Source organism: Dreissena polymorpha, chromosome 9 (assembly GCF_020536995.1).
Source record: "Dreissena polymorpha isolate Duluth1 chromosome 9, UMN_Dpol_1.0, whole genome shotgun sequence".
NCBI classification, from domain to species: Eukaryota; Metazoa; Mollusca; class Bivalvia; order Myida; family Dreissenidae; genus Dreissena; species Dreissena polymorpha.
In genome coordinates, this window is record NC_068363.1 from 69607939 (window position 1) to 69625464 (window position 17526).

At 34.9% G+C, this 17526-nt stretch overlaps 1 pseudogene; it reads left to right on the plus strand.

Annotated features, from left to right (window-relative positions):
• Positions 1-12741, plus strand: LOC127846141 (zeta-crystallin-like; annotated as a pseudogene).
• The last annotated feature ends 4785 nt before the right edge of the window (positions 12742-17526 follow it).

Below are 17526 nucleotides of genomic sequence, written 5' to 3' on the forward strand. Positions count from 1 at the left end.
ATGTCTGGACGTGGATTGATGCCCGCCATCCGTGTTGCCCAGTTTGGTGGGCCAGAGTTGTTAAAGGTCGATTTCCAAGTGCCTTTTCCTACTGATACCCAGGTATACCTGTAATCACTGTCCACACAATTTACACAAATATATACATTTTTTATAAAAGAAATAAGTTATACATTTAAATAGGACTCCGTAATTTGATTTTGAATGTCTTGAATTAAGGGGAAAACAGTTCTGGTTTCATGAGGCATAGCCAAAGTTTGTCACTTAATTACAGTATGTCATAATAAGTACCGTAATTACTCTTAGTTTTCACTCGCTTTCTCTTTTTTAGCATAACACTTTTTTTGGTGGGACTCCAATTTATTGGACATCAGATTTTCACATATAATTATTGACTCAACATTTTTGATCAGCTGCTATTTATCAGATTTCAACCTATTTGTGTTTTTCTATTACATGATAAACTGATAACAGTCATCACTGGCAGATGAATGCGAGAAGTCACTGGAATGTAACATTTGCCTTATTTGGGTAAAAAAACATGTATACCTGTGATAGACAATGGCTTCACCCGATATTTAATGAAGTGATCATGGTAAGGCGACAATAATTCTGCTGAATGTATTTGGGTTTTTTTGGTGTGTATTTTTTGGGGAACAAAAGTATGATGTCCATTTGTACCAAACATGTTAATCTGATTGCTCATCAAAATTGGTGTTGAAGTGACAAATCTCCATGCAATTATCTACAGAAATATTCCCAAGCTTAAGTGTGTAAAAAAGGATCCAATTTTGTGCCTTATTAAGTTATTTTTATGTTTTTTAATGACAAAGAAATCATGATTTGCAATGTTAAATTGATTGCAAATTAAATATTTATATTACAGTATAATTATCAAATGCAAATATTTGTGCACTTTGGTTAAAAAAAATTCACTATGACATCATTTAAAATTCATTTAAACTTATCCTGTACAAATTGATATTAAACAGTGCGGTATTTACAAGGACATGCTATCATTTATCGGGGACAATAGGCACAGGAATTTGTGAACATTAAAGGGATCTTTTCACGCTTTGGTAAATTGACAAAATTGAAAAAAGTTGTTTCAGATTCGTAAGTTTTCGTTTTAGTTATGTTATTTGTGAGGAAAAAGTAATACTGAACATTAACCATGCTCTAATATAGCCATTATATGCATCTTTTGACGATTTTAAAACCTAAAAATTATAAAGAGTTGCAACGCGAAACGATTGAATAATTTGGAGAGTTCTGTTTTTGTCGTTAAATTTTGTGAAACTACGAAGATTGCTTATATAAGGTATAAAATACGTCAAGAATGTGTACTCGGCGGAATAGCTCAGTAGGCTAAAGCGTTTTTACTTCAGGACTCTGGCAGGACTCCAGGGGTCACTGGTTCGAAACCTGCTCCGGGCAATGTTCTTTTCCTTTTTTTAATTTTTTTCTTGATTTTTTACTGGAGCTTTTATGATCCAATGTTTACATTTATCAATATAAAGCATTTAATGAATAAGTTAAAAAAATGCCAAAATCTGTGAAAAGGCCCCTTTAAATGCATTAGGTGTATCAGTGTGTCTAAATTTTTTGACACGGTAAAATAGAAGCGGCGGCTTTTGTATGTAAAGCAAATGCACTCTTATTTAAAAGTTGAAATTAAATAAGACTATGAACACACAATTTTGGGGGACAAATGACATTTTCTTTTTAACTTTTTCCCTCTCATAGGCAACAGTGAAAATAGCTATGTGCACTCAGCATTAAACGAGAACAGCCTGCAAGTAAATCACATTCAGTCCAGGTTTTATGCTGTTTGCTGCTCATCAGTATCTTATATTGTTAATGTCTGACATTCTTCAGGTATTGTTAGTAGTAAAAGCAGCAGGAGTGAATCCTGTGGACACGTACATCCGTAGCGGTACCTACGCCGTTAAACCCCTTCTGCCATACACGCCGGGAGCTGATGGGGCTGGAATTGTGTCACAGGTTGGGGCCAGTGTCACAAAGTTTAAGGTTTGTAAAATATCAGTGTGCAATTTCCATAACAGCTGTGTAATACATGTATTTTTGTTTAAGCATGGTTTACATTTTCATTGAAAAAAGTGAGTGTTATAATTAACACATATTACGCTGTAGTTGTATTGGCAAAACTCATGTTGGCAATCTGTTTGTATTACACTGTTCTAATTTTGGTAAAAAATCATTGGGAATATTTCTGTATTACACTGGGCTTGTGTTGGCAAAACTCCATAGGGGAATATTTATACCTCCATTACCATTGGTAATGGGGGCTATATAGGAGTCACTTTGTCGGTCTGTCTGTCGGTCGGTCTGTCGGTCTGTCTCGAAATCTTGTCCGGGCCATAGCTGTATTGTTCATTGCGAGATTTTAAAATAATTTGGTACATTTGTTCACCATCATTGTTGTGTATAACACTGGGCTTGTATATGCAAAACTTACAGGAGAATCACTATGTATTACACTGGATTGGTAATGGCAAAATTCAATAGGGGAATCTTTCACTTAACTTAAGTTGTGCTAAGTGTCACGGTAAAAAGATGTATTAAGGTGGAAAAGATGTGTAAGCAGCCAAGTTAGCTCACTTGGTAGAGCACTCGTCTCGTTGGTGAGAGATCCTGGGTTGGAAGTGATAACTTCAAATCAAATTTTCTTTTCAAACTACAATATTTTTTGTCTACAAAGGATGCAATATTAATAGTTGAAGCAGTATTGACTTTAAAATTTTCAAACATTTGATATGAATGACCTTTAATTGAAATAGCCACAGATTTGAGGATTTGAATATTTCAAATCAGCTTTATACATACATGTCCAGTACAGAACTTTCGTACTGAATCCCTTAATGTACTAACAATCATGACATGTTCTTTTGGATTTCCACAGGAAGGTGATAAAGTGTTATTAATAAGGACACTTTCCGGCGGGTATGCAGAATATACAGTTGCTGAGGAAGCTATGGTTGGAAAGTTACCTGACCGCCTGAGTTTTTCCCAGGGTGCTGGTCTGGGAGAACCTTGCTATACAGCGTATCGTGCATTGTGCATAAAGTAAGAATATAGTATTTAAGTAAAAGGTGTATCTGGGAAAAATTGTTAGTTAAAAAGATACTTATAATTTGCATTTTATGTAGAGTGTGGTCCCGCACGGGCTTATTCCTTATGGCCTTTGCAATATACAGTAAGTTTATTTTAATTGAAATTAATTTATTCCTTTAAAAATAAAATACAATAACAGCAGAAAGTTTCTTCCACAATAAGCTGTTACTCAGGGTAACACTTTGTACAATCTCATTAATATGACAAGCTTCTTCTATACTCTCCACTAACATGAAATGAAGCCACCATTAGGATTTGATTTTAATTAGATTGACACTTTAAGCAATTGCTATTTTAGCTTGGTCTTCAAATACATGTCTTGTTTTAAAACCTGTGATTTTCCTTTTGAATTAAAGTTGTTGCACTTAATATCTGCTTTACTTCCCTTTATTTAATTGTTGCCCAACATTTGAAGCATCCAAACATACAGAATAATAATGGTTATACAACAATTGTCACTCATGCGGTAACTTTATTTCATACACAGTCATGTTCTGTTCTGTTGCATCATTTTTTTGCTGTTTTAGTTGTGACCTAGATTTATTCAGCTATTTCATGAAAACAAACAACTTGATACAAAACCATATTAAAAAAGTCAGTTTATGTATAATTATACCCCTACAAACGAAGTTTAGGGGGTAAATAGGAGTGAACTTGTCGGTCGGTCGGTCGGTTGGTCTATCTGTTGGTCCGTATTAAGTGTCCGCTCTCTAATTCAAGTAGTTTGCATCCACTCTCCACCAAACTTGGTCAGACGTTGTATCTACATGATGTCTAGGCCAAGTTCGAACATGGGCCTTGCCTGGTCAAAAACTAGGTCACGGAGTCACTTAGTGCGTTTTAAAAATTCAGCATGTTGTCTGCTCTCTAATTCAGGTAGTTTTCATCCGATCTTCACCAAACTTGGTCAGAAGTTGTATCTAGATGATGTATAGGCCAAGTTCGAACATGGGCCTTGCCGAGTCAAAAACTAGGTCACGGGGTCACTTAGTACGTTTTAAACATTCAGCATGTTGTCCACTCTCTAATTCAAGTAGTTTTCATCCGATCTTCACCAAACTTGGTCAGACGTTGTATCTACATGATGTCTAGGCCATGTTCGAACATGGGCCTTGCCGGGTCAAAAACTAGGTCAAGGGGTGACTTAGTGCGATTTTACATGCAGCATGTTGTTTGCTCTCTAATTCAAGTAGTTTTCATCCGATCTTTACCAAACTTGGTAATAAGTTGTATCTAGATCATCTGAAGACCAAGTTCGAACATTGGCCATGCTAGATCAAAAACTAGGTTACAGGGTCACTTAGTACGTTTTACAAATTGAGCATGGTTACTGCTCTCTAATTCAAGTAGTTTAACTCCGATCTTCACCACACTTGGTCAGAAGTTGTAACTAGATGATGTGTAGGTTAAGTTCGAACATGGGCCATGCCGGGTCAAAAGCTAGGTCACGGGATCACTTAGTGTGTTTTAAACCTCACCATGTTGTCCGCTCTCTAATTCAAGTAGTTTTTATCCAATTTTCACCAAAATTGGTAAGAAGTTGTATCTTGATAATGTCTAGGGCAAGTTCGAATATGGGTCATGCCGGGTCAAAAACAAGGTCACGGGATCACTTAGTGCGTTTTAAACATGACAATGTTGTCCGCTGTCTAATTCAAGTAGTTTTCATCCAATCTTCACCAAACTTGGTCAGAAGTTGTATCTTGATGATGTCTACGTAAAGTTCGAATATGGGTCATGCCGGGTCAAAAACTAGGTCACGGGGTATATTAATGCGTTTTAAACCTCACCATGTTGTCCGCTCTCTAATTCAAGTAGTTTTAATCCAATCCTCACCAAACTTGGTCACAAGTTTTATCTAAATGATCTCTAGGACAAGTTTGAACATGGGCCATTCCGGGCCTAAAACTAGGTCACGGGGTCACTTAGTGCGTTTTTTTAAACATTCAGCATGGTGTCCGCTAATTCAAGTAGTTTACATCCGATCTTCACCAAACTTGGTCAGAAGTTGTATGGAGATGATCTTAAGGCGAAGTTAGAACATGGGCCTTTCTGTGTCAAAAACTAGGTTAAGGGGTCACTAAGTGCGTTTTAAAAATTGAGCATGGTGTCCGCTTTTTTTTGTGAAGACGACATGCAAAGTATTATGTGTCAATGCGGCATGTGGGAGTATCCGTCACGTCTGTGACAAAGCTCTAGTTTTTAATAGAAATTATTATATTGAGGCTGTATATTTTTGTCCCCTACCGGTTTCACCGAAGGGGACTTATGGTTTGCGCTCTGTCTGTCTGTCTGTCTGTCTGTCTGTCTGTCTGTCTGTCTGTCTGTCTGTCTGTCTGTCTGTCTGTCTGTCTGTCTGTCTGTCTGTCTGTCTGTCTGTCTGTCTGTCTGTCTGTCTGTCTGTCTGTCTGTCTGTCTGTCTGTCTGTCTGTCTGTCTGTCTGTCTGTCTGTCTGTCAGTCAGTCACACTTTTCTGGATCCTGCGATAACTTTAAACGTTCTTAATATTTTTTCATGAAACTTAAAATATGGATAGATGGCAATATGGACATTATGCACGTCATTTTATTTTGTCCCTACGTCAAATATTATGGTTGCTATGGCAAAAAATAGACTATAAATACTGCTGAAAATGGTGGTTTTCTGGATCCTGCGATAACTTTAAAAGTTCTTAATATTTTTTCATGAAACTTGAAACATGGATAAATGGCAATATGGACATTATGCACGTCATTTCATTGTGTTCCTACGTCAAAAATTCTGGTTGCTATGGCAACAAATTAAAAAAAAAACTGACAATGGTGGAATTTCTGACAATGGTGGAGCCGGTAGGGTACTTTATTGCTTGGCAATAGTCTTGTTGATTTTTTGTTGTTTCTATAATCATCATTACTTTTACTAGAAATTATTATTTAAACACCAGTCATGTTCCTTAATAACACCATTTGAGTCTATTCCACACTTCTAGATCCAAGCAACCATTTGTAGTTGTCATGGTACTTTCCATTTAATTTTTCAGAGCTAAAGATAAAATGAAGCCAGGAAACACTGTACTGGTGCATAGAGCCAGTGGAGCTGTAAGGCCAACCCATACTCTTAGTTTGTTTTGCCAAATTTTCATACAGTCGCATTTGAATCTAAGTTCAAATTTTGTTTTAAATTTTTGTGTTTTTCCAGCTTTCATGAAGACCTAGGATAAAATTGGTTCCTAATATTGTAATTTGGTCTTACAAATATTAAGGATTGGGCATAATTATTCCTTTGGATGGGTGAATTGGTCTGCCAACAAAATCAACAAAAATAATTTTAGTGGTGCTCTGAGAAAAGGAAGTTTGATGCATGTGCGTAAAGTGTCATCCCAGATAAGCCTGTGCAGTAACACACAGGCTAATCAGGGATGACACTTTCCGCTTAAACAAGATTTTTGCTAAGAAGAGACTGTCTTTAAACTAAAAATACCATAAAAGCGAAGTGTCGTCCCTTATTAGCCTGTGCGGACTGCACAGGCTAATCTGGGACGACAATTTTCACACATGCATCAAACCCCATGTTCACAGAGCAATTCCTTGAAGAATGAGTTTGCAGTAATGTTGTACAGTTATTCTACTGTATTAGGTGGGTCTGGCATGTGTCCAGATAGGGGTTGCCAAGGGCCTAACAGTACTAAGGACGGCAGGGACCCCAGAAGGGCTGGACTTGGTTCTTAAAACGGAGCAGCAGGGGCTTTCAACCATAAGGAACAGGGCTACACTGACAAAATACTGGTAGGTCATGAAATAACCGCATCTTATTTATACTATTTGTTATTTTCAGTTTGTACATGATGCTCACAAAATATATATATTTGTATTGGCTATAACTCTAAAAAGTAATGTTTTGATGTAACATTTTATTATGGTCTTGTCTTTAGTTGTTCAAATCATGCAACTGTGATGGAAACTAAGCGTCACATAATTTATTTTAACTTTTAGATAAATCTGTATATGTTGAAAACCATCTTTTTTTAAATTACTAAGCTCAGAGCCTTGATTTTGTATATGCAATGAGTCATGATTGGTTTAAAACATGCGTCTGTGATCAAAATTGTTCATGCACCGGGGGTCTTCATATGATTAAGTTAACCCATTTATGCCTAGCGTCCTGAAAAAAGGCCTTGGCAAACAGCGTAGAGCCAGATGAGACACCGCATGGTGTGGCGTCTCATCAGGGTCTACACTGTTTGCTTTAACGAAATTCTGTAAGAAATATTCTAAAAATATAAATAAATATACCATACATCCCTTATTTTGGAAATAAAATGATCCAATTTAGAAGGATGGGAGAGTCCACTCGGCATATATGGGTTAAACTGAGCACAACATGCTTATGGTGAGTTTTTGTGATAACCTTGTGTCAATCATTCGTTGACTCGCTTCCATCATGTGTCGTCAACATTTACCCTGTGGACACTTATGTCAGAACATTTGTCAAAATGATATATTTGACGAGTTCAAAACTAGGTCCAGGGCTTGATCTGCCATTTGCCACATTAGCAAATGGCTAGAAATAAGCAAATTTGGTTCAAGAAATTACCATTTGCCTGCATCTTTTTGTTTATTAATCCCCATGAAACAACCAAGTTTGATTTTTTTTCAATTAAACTGCAGCCAGTTGATGGGGCAGTTTTTCCTTATATGGCTGCTATGAAACCTTATGAATAATTTAGAAGTCACATTTATTGGCCAATATGCATGAAACTTGCTTAGAACATTTGTGCTAATGATAATTCGTCAAAGTCTGAAATAGGTTCCAGTCCATTAAAAAAGGCTGTCAGGGGGCAGGGCAGTTTTCTTTATATGGCTTAAGTGAAACAATTTGAACACTCTAGAAAGAACATGTTTTTGCCCAATCATCATCTCACTTGCTCAAAACATTTGTTCCAATGATATGTTTATTCTAAAATCTTAACCATCTTCACTCGTTTCTTTTAACTATTTTAATAAAAAATAATCAAACAAAATTGGAGCATTAATAGACTTTGTTGGTTTGTATAGGAAAACATCGTCAATTTACATAAAATGCATCATTATCATATAGTGGCCTAAAGCCAGAAGAATGTTTTCATTTTTGTCATCGACAAAAACTTCCGTGTGCTTTGCCATTCTATAATTGTGATTAATTTATGATATGTAATGAATCAACACTGGTATTTGTGGAATCTTTTTTTAAGTACATTTTGGCTACAAAATAATTTTTGCCTATTTCCAGGCAGCCACCAATGGCACGGACCAGACATAATACTTGAGATGTTGGCCAACGTGAATTTGGAGACAGACTTGGAGATAATCAACAAGGGAGGCATCATCGTAGTAGTCGGAATAAAGGATCAATTTACACCAGCTTGTCTTAAATTGAGCCTTTTTCTTGGAAGAATGGGCTAAATGCATGTGCATATAGTCCCATATTAGCCTGTGGAGTCCTCACAGGCTAATCAGAAAAATCCTTCCCGCTTTTATGGAATTATTGGTTTTGAGGAGGTAATGTCTAAGCTAAAATATAGGGTAGGCGAAAGTGCGATTCCTGATTAGCATGTGCAAAATTTAGGCACATGCATTAAGACCAGTTTTCCCAAAACGGCTATCAACTAATGGCAAGTTATCAACTGTATATACAATACAGACCAAGACATACTACAGGACTTTTATATAGAAAATTATTAAAGCTGGGGGTCAACTCTTCATATTCATTGCTTTGTGATGAAAATAGATGGCTGTGAAAGCTGGCTGGTCATATAGAAAATCTCAGCTATTGGTCTTGTTAATCCAGGAACTTTTGTTTGTTTGTTGGATACTGGGTTGTTGGAAGAAGCGGCAATATAGAGGTCACCCCACGTTTCTTCATGAATAAGGAGGCCATTGTCACTGGAATAGCACTGTGGAATTCTCCACCAGTAAGTAGATGGTAACACTGTTACAATACCTTATGCTATAATGTAATTAGTGTAGGTTATGTGTGCAAGTACGGAGCTGACATACCATATTGGACCAGTTGATATGCAAGTCCGATGCGAGTATCCCAGATGTGTACCATTCCAAATCGCTCTGTGAAAAGGGGGTTTAATGTATATGCGTAAAGTGTGGTCCCTGATTAGCCTGTGCAGTCTGCACAGGCTTATCAAGGACGACACTTTCCGGCTTTACTGGATTTTCGCTAAGAAGAGACTTTCTTTAAACGAAAAATATCAAACAGGCAAACAATGTCGTTCCTGATTAGCCTGTGCGTACTGCACAGGCTAAACTAGGACAAAAATTCACGCACAAGCATTTAACCCGCTTTTCACAGAGCATGGCCCAATTATTTTTTGTTAAATACTTATAACAAGTTATTTTCATTACTCACGTCCATTATATTTATTTAAACCCCAAGTCGGCGAAAGAATGTGAGCTTTTGTGTCATGTATTAACGATGTGTGATGTAAGCTATGAACATGTTACTCAAGACATACATCTTCAGAGATTATTCTAGAAATTAGTTCAAGCATATTCAAAATTGGGACCATGTTTTTGCATATCTGCAATAGATGCAGTTTCAAAAGCATGTAGATACTATTGAATGTTGTTAAGGATTTGCTTAAAGGTGGCTTGGAAATTATCACAATTCCAATACAGTAATATATTGGACATTCACTTGGCATAAAATATGACAACTGATTGGTTGATATTAATAGGTATAAACCGTAATATAATAATAATATTTCTTGTTCACATATATCAGCAGCATTAGTAATTTAATTAAAAAATCTTCCATACTTCAAAAGCATACTCTTCTATACATATGCAATAAGTACTCACAAGAAAGCTAAATACACTTTGCAATAAAAAACAGCATAATATAAAATGCATATTGTCAAGGTCTTAGGCCTAGTTTTAAGTCATCCAATTTCAACCACCACAAAGTTACTGTGATCTTTACAAAAATATTTATACTGAATTTTGTTAAAATAAAGCTTTTTTGTTAAATGCATGTATTAGGTGTTGTTATGTTTTATTTCTTACTTGTAACAGAAACTGTAAAGGAAATAATGATTTGGTGACTCTCTTTCAAGATTTTTCAAATCATTAAGGTACGGTGCAAATCTTGGTAAATCATTGAGGTACGGTGCAAATGTTGGTAAATCATTAACGTACGGTGCAAATGTTGGTATCCAGAGCTAAAAATAGATTTAAAAAATTAAAAATTAAAAATCTCAGAAACCGGACGGGTCAGGGATCTTATATTTTGTGTGTAGCATCAAATAGGGTCCTGTGCCAAATTTGTTAGGTGTCCCATGATTTATTGAGACATATATATACAGTCGAAATCCGTTGGCTCAAACACGCCAGGACTGACAACAATAAATACATGTTGTGCTGTTTAAGATGTAAATTTATGGAAGATTCATGATAGTAAATATAAGTAAACTAGAAATCGGTTGGCTTGAATTCCGGTAAACTCGAACTTTAGTTGTCGGTCCCTGGGTCGCAATTGGCCTCTACCCAGATATCACATGATTTATATAGTCCTTTGTGTACATAAATTAAAAATTCTTCTATTAAACCAGAATAAGGGTTTATTATTAGGTTCAAGTCATTCTAAAGACAAAAACAATTCAACCATATAAATGGAAATACCGTTCCTTTTTATATGCCCGTTAACAAAGAACGGGACGTATTACAGTTTTACCTTGGCGGCGGGCGGGCGGGCGGGTGGGCGGACGGGCGGGCGGCGTCCACAGCAGTTTCCGCTCTCTAATTCAAATAGTTTTCACCCGATCTTCACCAAACTTGATCAGAAGTTTTATCTAGACAATATCTAGGTCAGGTTTGAATATGGGTTTTGCCGGGTCAAAAACTAGGTCACAGGGTCACTTAGTGCATTTCAAGCATTAAGCATGGTTTCCGCTCTGTAATTGAAGGAGTTTTTATCCGATCTTCACCAAACTTGGTCAGAAATTGTATCTGGACAATATCTAGGTCATGTTCGAATATGGGTCATGCTGGGTCAAAAACTAAGTCACGGGGTCACTTAGTGCATTTCAAGCATTTAGCATGGTGTCCGCTCTGTAACAGAAGTAGTTTTAATCCAATCTTCTCCAAATTTGGTCGGAAGTTGTGTCTCGACAATATCTAGGTCAAGTTCAAATATGGGTAATGCCGGGTCAAAAACTAGATCACGAGGTCACTTAGTGCATTTCAAGCATTAAGCATGGTGTCCGCTCTCTAGTTGAAGTAGTTTTCATCTGATCTTCACCAAATTTGGTCAGAAGTTGTGTCTAGATGATATGTAGGTCAAGTTTAAATATGGGTCATGGTAAAGTTATCAAGTTGTCCAAAACCTTCAAACGGGCGTATCTTGTGACAGTTTGGCACTCTCGTTAAGTTTATTACTGTCATTTTTACAATGCATGTAGTTCACTAGTCCAACTTTATATTTCTTATATACCATATGGTAAAAAATAAAATATTTGACAATAGTACTGCAAATAATTTATTTCCTGATTATCACAAGAAGAGCTAAAATAGCCTATGAAATATGTCTTCTAAATTGGAGCAATTTTTCTGCATCTGGAAATGGTAATTTTTGCTTAGGATGTTATCAAGGTGAAGGAAAGGGAAAATGTTGAAAGCTATCTATTTAGGATTGTCATATGTTTGGAAAGCAGTTTATCTTTGATTTTGATTGAGCTCATATTTACCAGTTAACAGTCTTCAAAAGATATACCGTATCTAGAGTGCTTTACTGGTTTGTTATTAACCATTCTATTTAAGCTTTATATGCCTTGAGAAAAGTAAATGGAATTAGGCCTGCTAATTTCGGATATTATACCAGACCCCTGCATTTTTTATCAGAATTGTTGTAGGTCTTACCTCTTTCGCATCTTTCGATAAGGTGTGAAACATCATAGAGTAATCCTCAACAAAGTTTGTTCAAATTATACTGCTGGGTTTAAAACTGGCCTTTAAAATTTACCAATCGGAGCAGTCAAAGTCAATTGTGTCCCACTTGTTTTACTTGTTACCAAAATTAAAAATTCACTATTATCATTTGGACCAAGTCCATCTTTCTGTCATTATCAATTCATCACTTGTATCATTTTGACCAAAACCATCTTTCTGTCGTTATCAATTCATCACTCGTTTCATTTGACCAAAACCATCTTTCTGTCATTATCAATTTATCACTCGTATAATTTTGTACCAAATCCATCTTTCTGTCACTATCAATTCATCACTTGTATCATTTTGACCAAAACCATCTTTCTGTCATTATCAATTCATCACTTGTATCATTTTGAACAAATCCATCTTTCTCACATTATCAATTTATCACTTGTTTCATTTTGAACAAATCCATCTTTCTGTCATTATCAATTTATCACTTGTATCATTTTGAACAAATCCATCTTTCTGTCATTAATCTTTACAGAAAGAATGGGTGGAAATGCATCAAGGGATATCAGATGGACTAACTGCAGGCTGGCTCCAACCAAACGTCCAAAAGGAGTATAAGCTGGAAGAGGCTGGGTTAGCGCATGAAGAAGTTATCAATAATTCTGGCACAACGGGCAAGAGGGTCATAGTGATGTAACTTAAAGTGATCATGTTTGAAAATTTGGATTCGAATTTGGCTCATTTTTCAAACAAATTCTTTGTCAATTTATGCTATTAGTCTTTATTTGGGCATTTTGCACTTGTAAATGCAAAAAGAAGTTTACAAATAACTACTGTTGTAAAATCTGTTTGTGAAAGATGTGTATATGATTACTTATGTTTTCTTTTCTTATTGTCTCATTATGATACCAAAGATTGTGTACTTTTATACACCACTTCAAATAGGAGGGTGTAGTAATGGTGATCACAGCAAAGGAACACTCCAATATGGTGTGGATAAACAGTATTTCTTAAAGTTTTTTTCCTAATTCAATCAAATTGGAAATGTGTTGTTGATGCTAGTTTTATCTGCGTATGCACGAGTAAACTCGGATTAGATTTAAATTGATAATCTATAGCATATTAGAGCTGTAACGATTCACCCATAATTCGATTCGATTCGATTTAGATACTTAATGGTCCGATTTCGATTCGATTTAAATTTAACTATTTGCTGCTTATTTTGCAAACTATTTCATGTTTGATTTGTCCAGAGCATGAATTAATATGTTTGGTATTTGTTATAAACTTATTATGTTGTATATTTAAAGTGTTTAAATTTTTTAATAAAATTTAAAAATGCAACGTTGTTTTGTAAGTAACAAATTTATTGAACAAAACTTGTTGAGTTATTCTTGAATAACATAAAATGCACAATGTATCACATGTGTTTAACAGGAAAAACAAAAACAAACAAAAACATGTAAGTATATAAACAATATCCAGTTTACTTCTTAACAGAATGCAGTTTTAGTAAACAAACCATATGGGCAACTTACGTCAATAAAACACGTTTTGCAAGTTGCCTTTGCATCAGAACCTTCGCGAAACCCGAAATGTTCCCATACTTTTGATTTTAATTCTGACGGTGAGTCTTTCGGCGTGGTTGAAGAAGCCATTTTACCGGCTGATGTAATGCTCAGCATGTTATTCATTCATTCTTTGGATGCCATATTGGCTATTGATCAATTACAAGACGGTTTACAAATGACGAGAACGTTTAGACGACGGATTTGGAAAGTAAGGTTTTAAATGCGGATCAATCAGGATTGCATTGAATCGAATCGATATTGGCCGTATTGGTATCGAAATCGAATCGGCGGCGTTGAACCGGTTTTTCAATGCATCGAACAAAATCGTTACAGCTCTATAGCATATACCCGTTAATGTAGGCCTTTTTTAAGCATATTCATAATGTCTGTGTGCCTTCCCAATAAAAAGGACTTTGTATACGTATTCAAATTGTATGTTATGTTTTTGTTTTATTTTCCTAAGATGGGAGCTAGACACATATCACACCCCTTTCACGCTCCTTGTTTATCTGTCAATATTAACCCATTTATGCCTAGTGGACTCTCCCATCCTTCTAAATTGGATCAATTTATTTCCAAAATTAGGGTTGTCTAGTATATTTATTTCTATATTTAGAATATTTCTTACAGAAATTTCTTGCATCATGCGGCGTCTCATCTGGGTCCAAGCTGTTTGCCAAGGCCTTTTTTCTAGACGCTAGGCATAAATGGGTTAAAGGTGCTATCTCACTGATTGTGAGGCAAATATAAGTCAGGCCAAAACATTTGTTTGCAACCTTAAGAATACATTACTGTCATAAATGGCAGCACTGAATTGTAAAATAATAATAATAATAATACAAATGATATCTTACTCTTTGGAAAAAGGCCTTTCAAAAAATGACTTAGAACTTTTCATGATGTGGTTTGATGTTTGTTATTCAGGTCTTTATGACCTGGTAGATTCCTTTTTATTTTTTGCTTATTAAAATCTAACATGCATTTTGAGGAAATTGCAAATTTTCATTAAAATGCATTTTTCTTCATCTCCTTACATGTATGGATTATTATTTTGCAAGTAATAGTTAGATATCAGCAAAAAAGCTCGTGTAGAAATAAATTGAACTCGGGTCCTTTTTATGATCAAACCACTCACAACAGTTGTTCACATCTTGAATGGCTTGTAATTTTTAATTTATTGCTTGTAAACAAGTGGATTCCGGAGTTGAATTTTATGCGTTGGTTTTTCTGTGATTTTATCTTTGATGCACTTGTGGAATTCTTGCTGCATGAATCTGGAACTAAAATGTTCTATCTTTTTAGGCCATAAAACAACAACCTTTCATGAATAATAATTGCGGTCATTGACAATTTTACAATAGAGAAATTATATTTAAATTGAAATATGATTGAATTCTTTGATTAACAATGCAAGTTGTGTTTGTATTAAAAACTGTTTTGATGTTGATATAAACATTCGTATGCATCATATAAAAGAAGTGTTTTTATATTTATATAATACATAATTTATATTATAAATTAAGTGATATAACTATAATAAATTTATAATGAATATACTTCAGTCCAAAATTAGTGTATGTTAAAATTAATTTATTTTGTGTAACGTGAACTTTATTATGATTTCACATAGCATCATATAGTAACATTAACTGGTACAAAATGAATACACATTCTTATTATTAATGTGTACTTAGTACTTCAACTATAATCAAGAGACTTCTGCTAAAATTCAAGATAATTTATTGTGCAGATTGACATGATCTGTGTGTTTCAAAGATTTGTTTTTGCTGTGACAGTTCCATATGCCTACATTGTATAGAATAATGGTAGGGGGTGAGCAAAATGCCAGATTTCATGTCAACAGAACTCATTACATCCCAAGGGATTTATTCGAAATACTAGCTCTCACATTTCCATTATTTTATTTACATACACATTTTCATAACTATTCTAACAATTGGATTAGAATATGTTACATTGAACCGAATTTTATTCTTAATAATTATGTTTATTTTGTAAAAGATTGTAAAGATCATTTTGCTTATTGCCGTAGTCAATGTATTCAAGTGTTTGCTATTTATTTACAGGGACATATACAAACAAATATTGTTTGTATATTTCCCTGGTATTTATTGTTTATGTGACTTGTGATATTTTATGTTTTGAAACAATAATTAGGTGCTTTTCACGTGTAAATGTTGATGATAAGAAGAATAAAAGTACATGTTTAGTTGTGTTGTTTTCTTTAAACACTTAGATTTATTTTCTTGAGCAATCTAGCTTCATAAATTTGCGATTATCAAGTTTCGTATCAAACTATTGTCCTCGAGAATAACGCACTTATGGTATTCTTTTAACGGGTCCAGCGTTTTTAGTCCTTACGAAATATATGGGTTTTTTAACGTTTTGATGCGGAGAACAACTTACATTGCCCAAATGTTTTCACGTCTCCCTAACCACCAGTTATATCTTAACACGATCAAGTGCGATGCAGTGACATTATCACACAGTCGCCATTTTAAAATACATGAGGTTAAGCAGGGACCAATACAAACAAAGGGATGAGACACTCACTGAACCGAAGAACAAGCTAACGCGTTGTTACGCAAAAGGGAAACGAGACTTGCGACCCAACGAGACTTCGCGCGACGAGGCAAATTTTCACAGCCGCCATTTTTACAAAGCGAGACCGTGACAAAGCAATCGAGACAAAATAAGATAACAAATTAACCAAGTGTTGCCAACACAGAAGTATTCATTGCAAAGGTTTGTTGAGTTTGATACATCTTATTGTTTCATTTGTTTTCGACTATGCTTTGTATTTACTTATAAAACAACGGTGGGTATTTTCACCAAATCATGCGTATCATTGTTAACACTTCCATAATCCGAGAAACGTGTGTCGTGGCTTTTTTCAAAAGGCTTGGTCAAATAAAGCTCTATACTGTTCATGTTGGTATTCTTACAAACGTTACATTTCAACGCATTGTGTGATGCTAATTTTATTTGTATTATTAGCAAATTCATGATTTTGAATGAGCACAAAGGCAATACAATTTAAGTCATTTTTGATATTTTACCACTTTCAGTTTCATCAACATATACCGTGGCTCTTTTTGAAAGGCTCAGTCAATATTAACCCTATATATATCATGTTGGTATCTTTACAAACGTTACATTTCAATGCATTGTGTGGTGCAAATTTAATTTGCATTATTTGCAAAAGTATAATTTTGTATTAGCTCAAAGATTATACAATTTTAGTCATTTTTTTATTTTGTAATCACTGTCAGTTTGATCAACATATGTCATGGCTCTTTTTGAAAGGCTCGGTCAATACTAGCCCTATATTAATCTTATGGGTATCTTTACAAACATTACATTTCAACGCATTGTGTGATGCTAATTTTATTTGTATTATTTGCAAATTCATGATTTTGAATGAGCACAAAAGCAATACAATTTTAGTCATTTTTTTATTTTCTTACCACTATCAGTTTCATCAACATATGCCGTGGCTCTTTTTGAAAGGCTCAGTCAATACTAGCCCTATATATATCATGTTGGTATCTTTACAAACGTTGCATTTCAATGCATTGTGTGGTAGAAATTTAATTTGCATTATTTGCAAAGGCATAATTTTGTATTAGCTCAAAGATTATACTATTTTAGTCATTTTTTTATTTTGTAATCACTATCAGTTTGATCAACATATGTCGTGGCTCTTTTCGAAAGGCTCAGTCAATACTAGCCCTATATTAATCTTATGGGTATCTTTACAAACATTACATTTCAACGCATTGTGTGATGCTAATTTTATTTGTATTATTTGCAAATTCATGATTTTGAATGAGCACAAAAGCAATACAAGTTTAGTCATTTTTTTATTTTTTTACAATTTCAGTTTGATC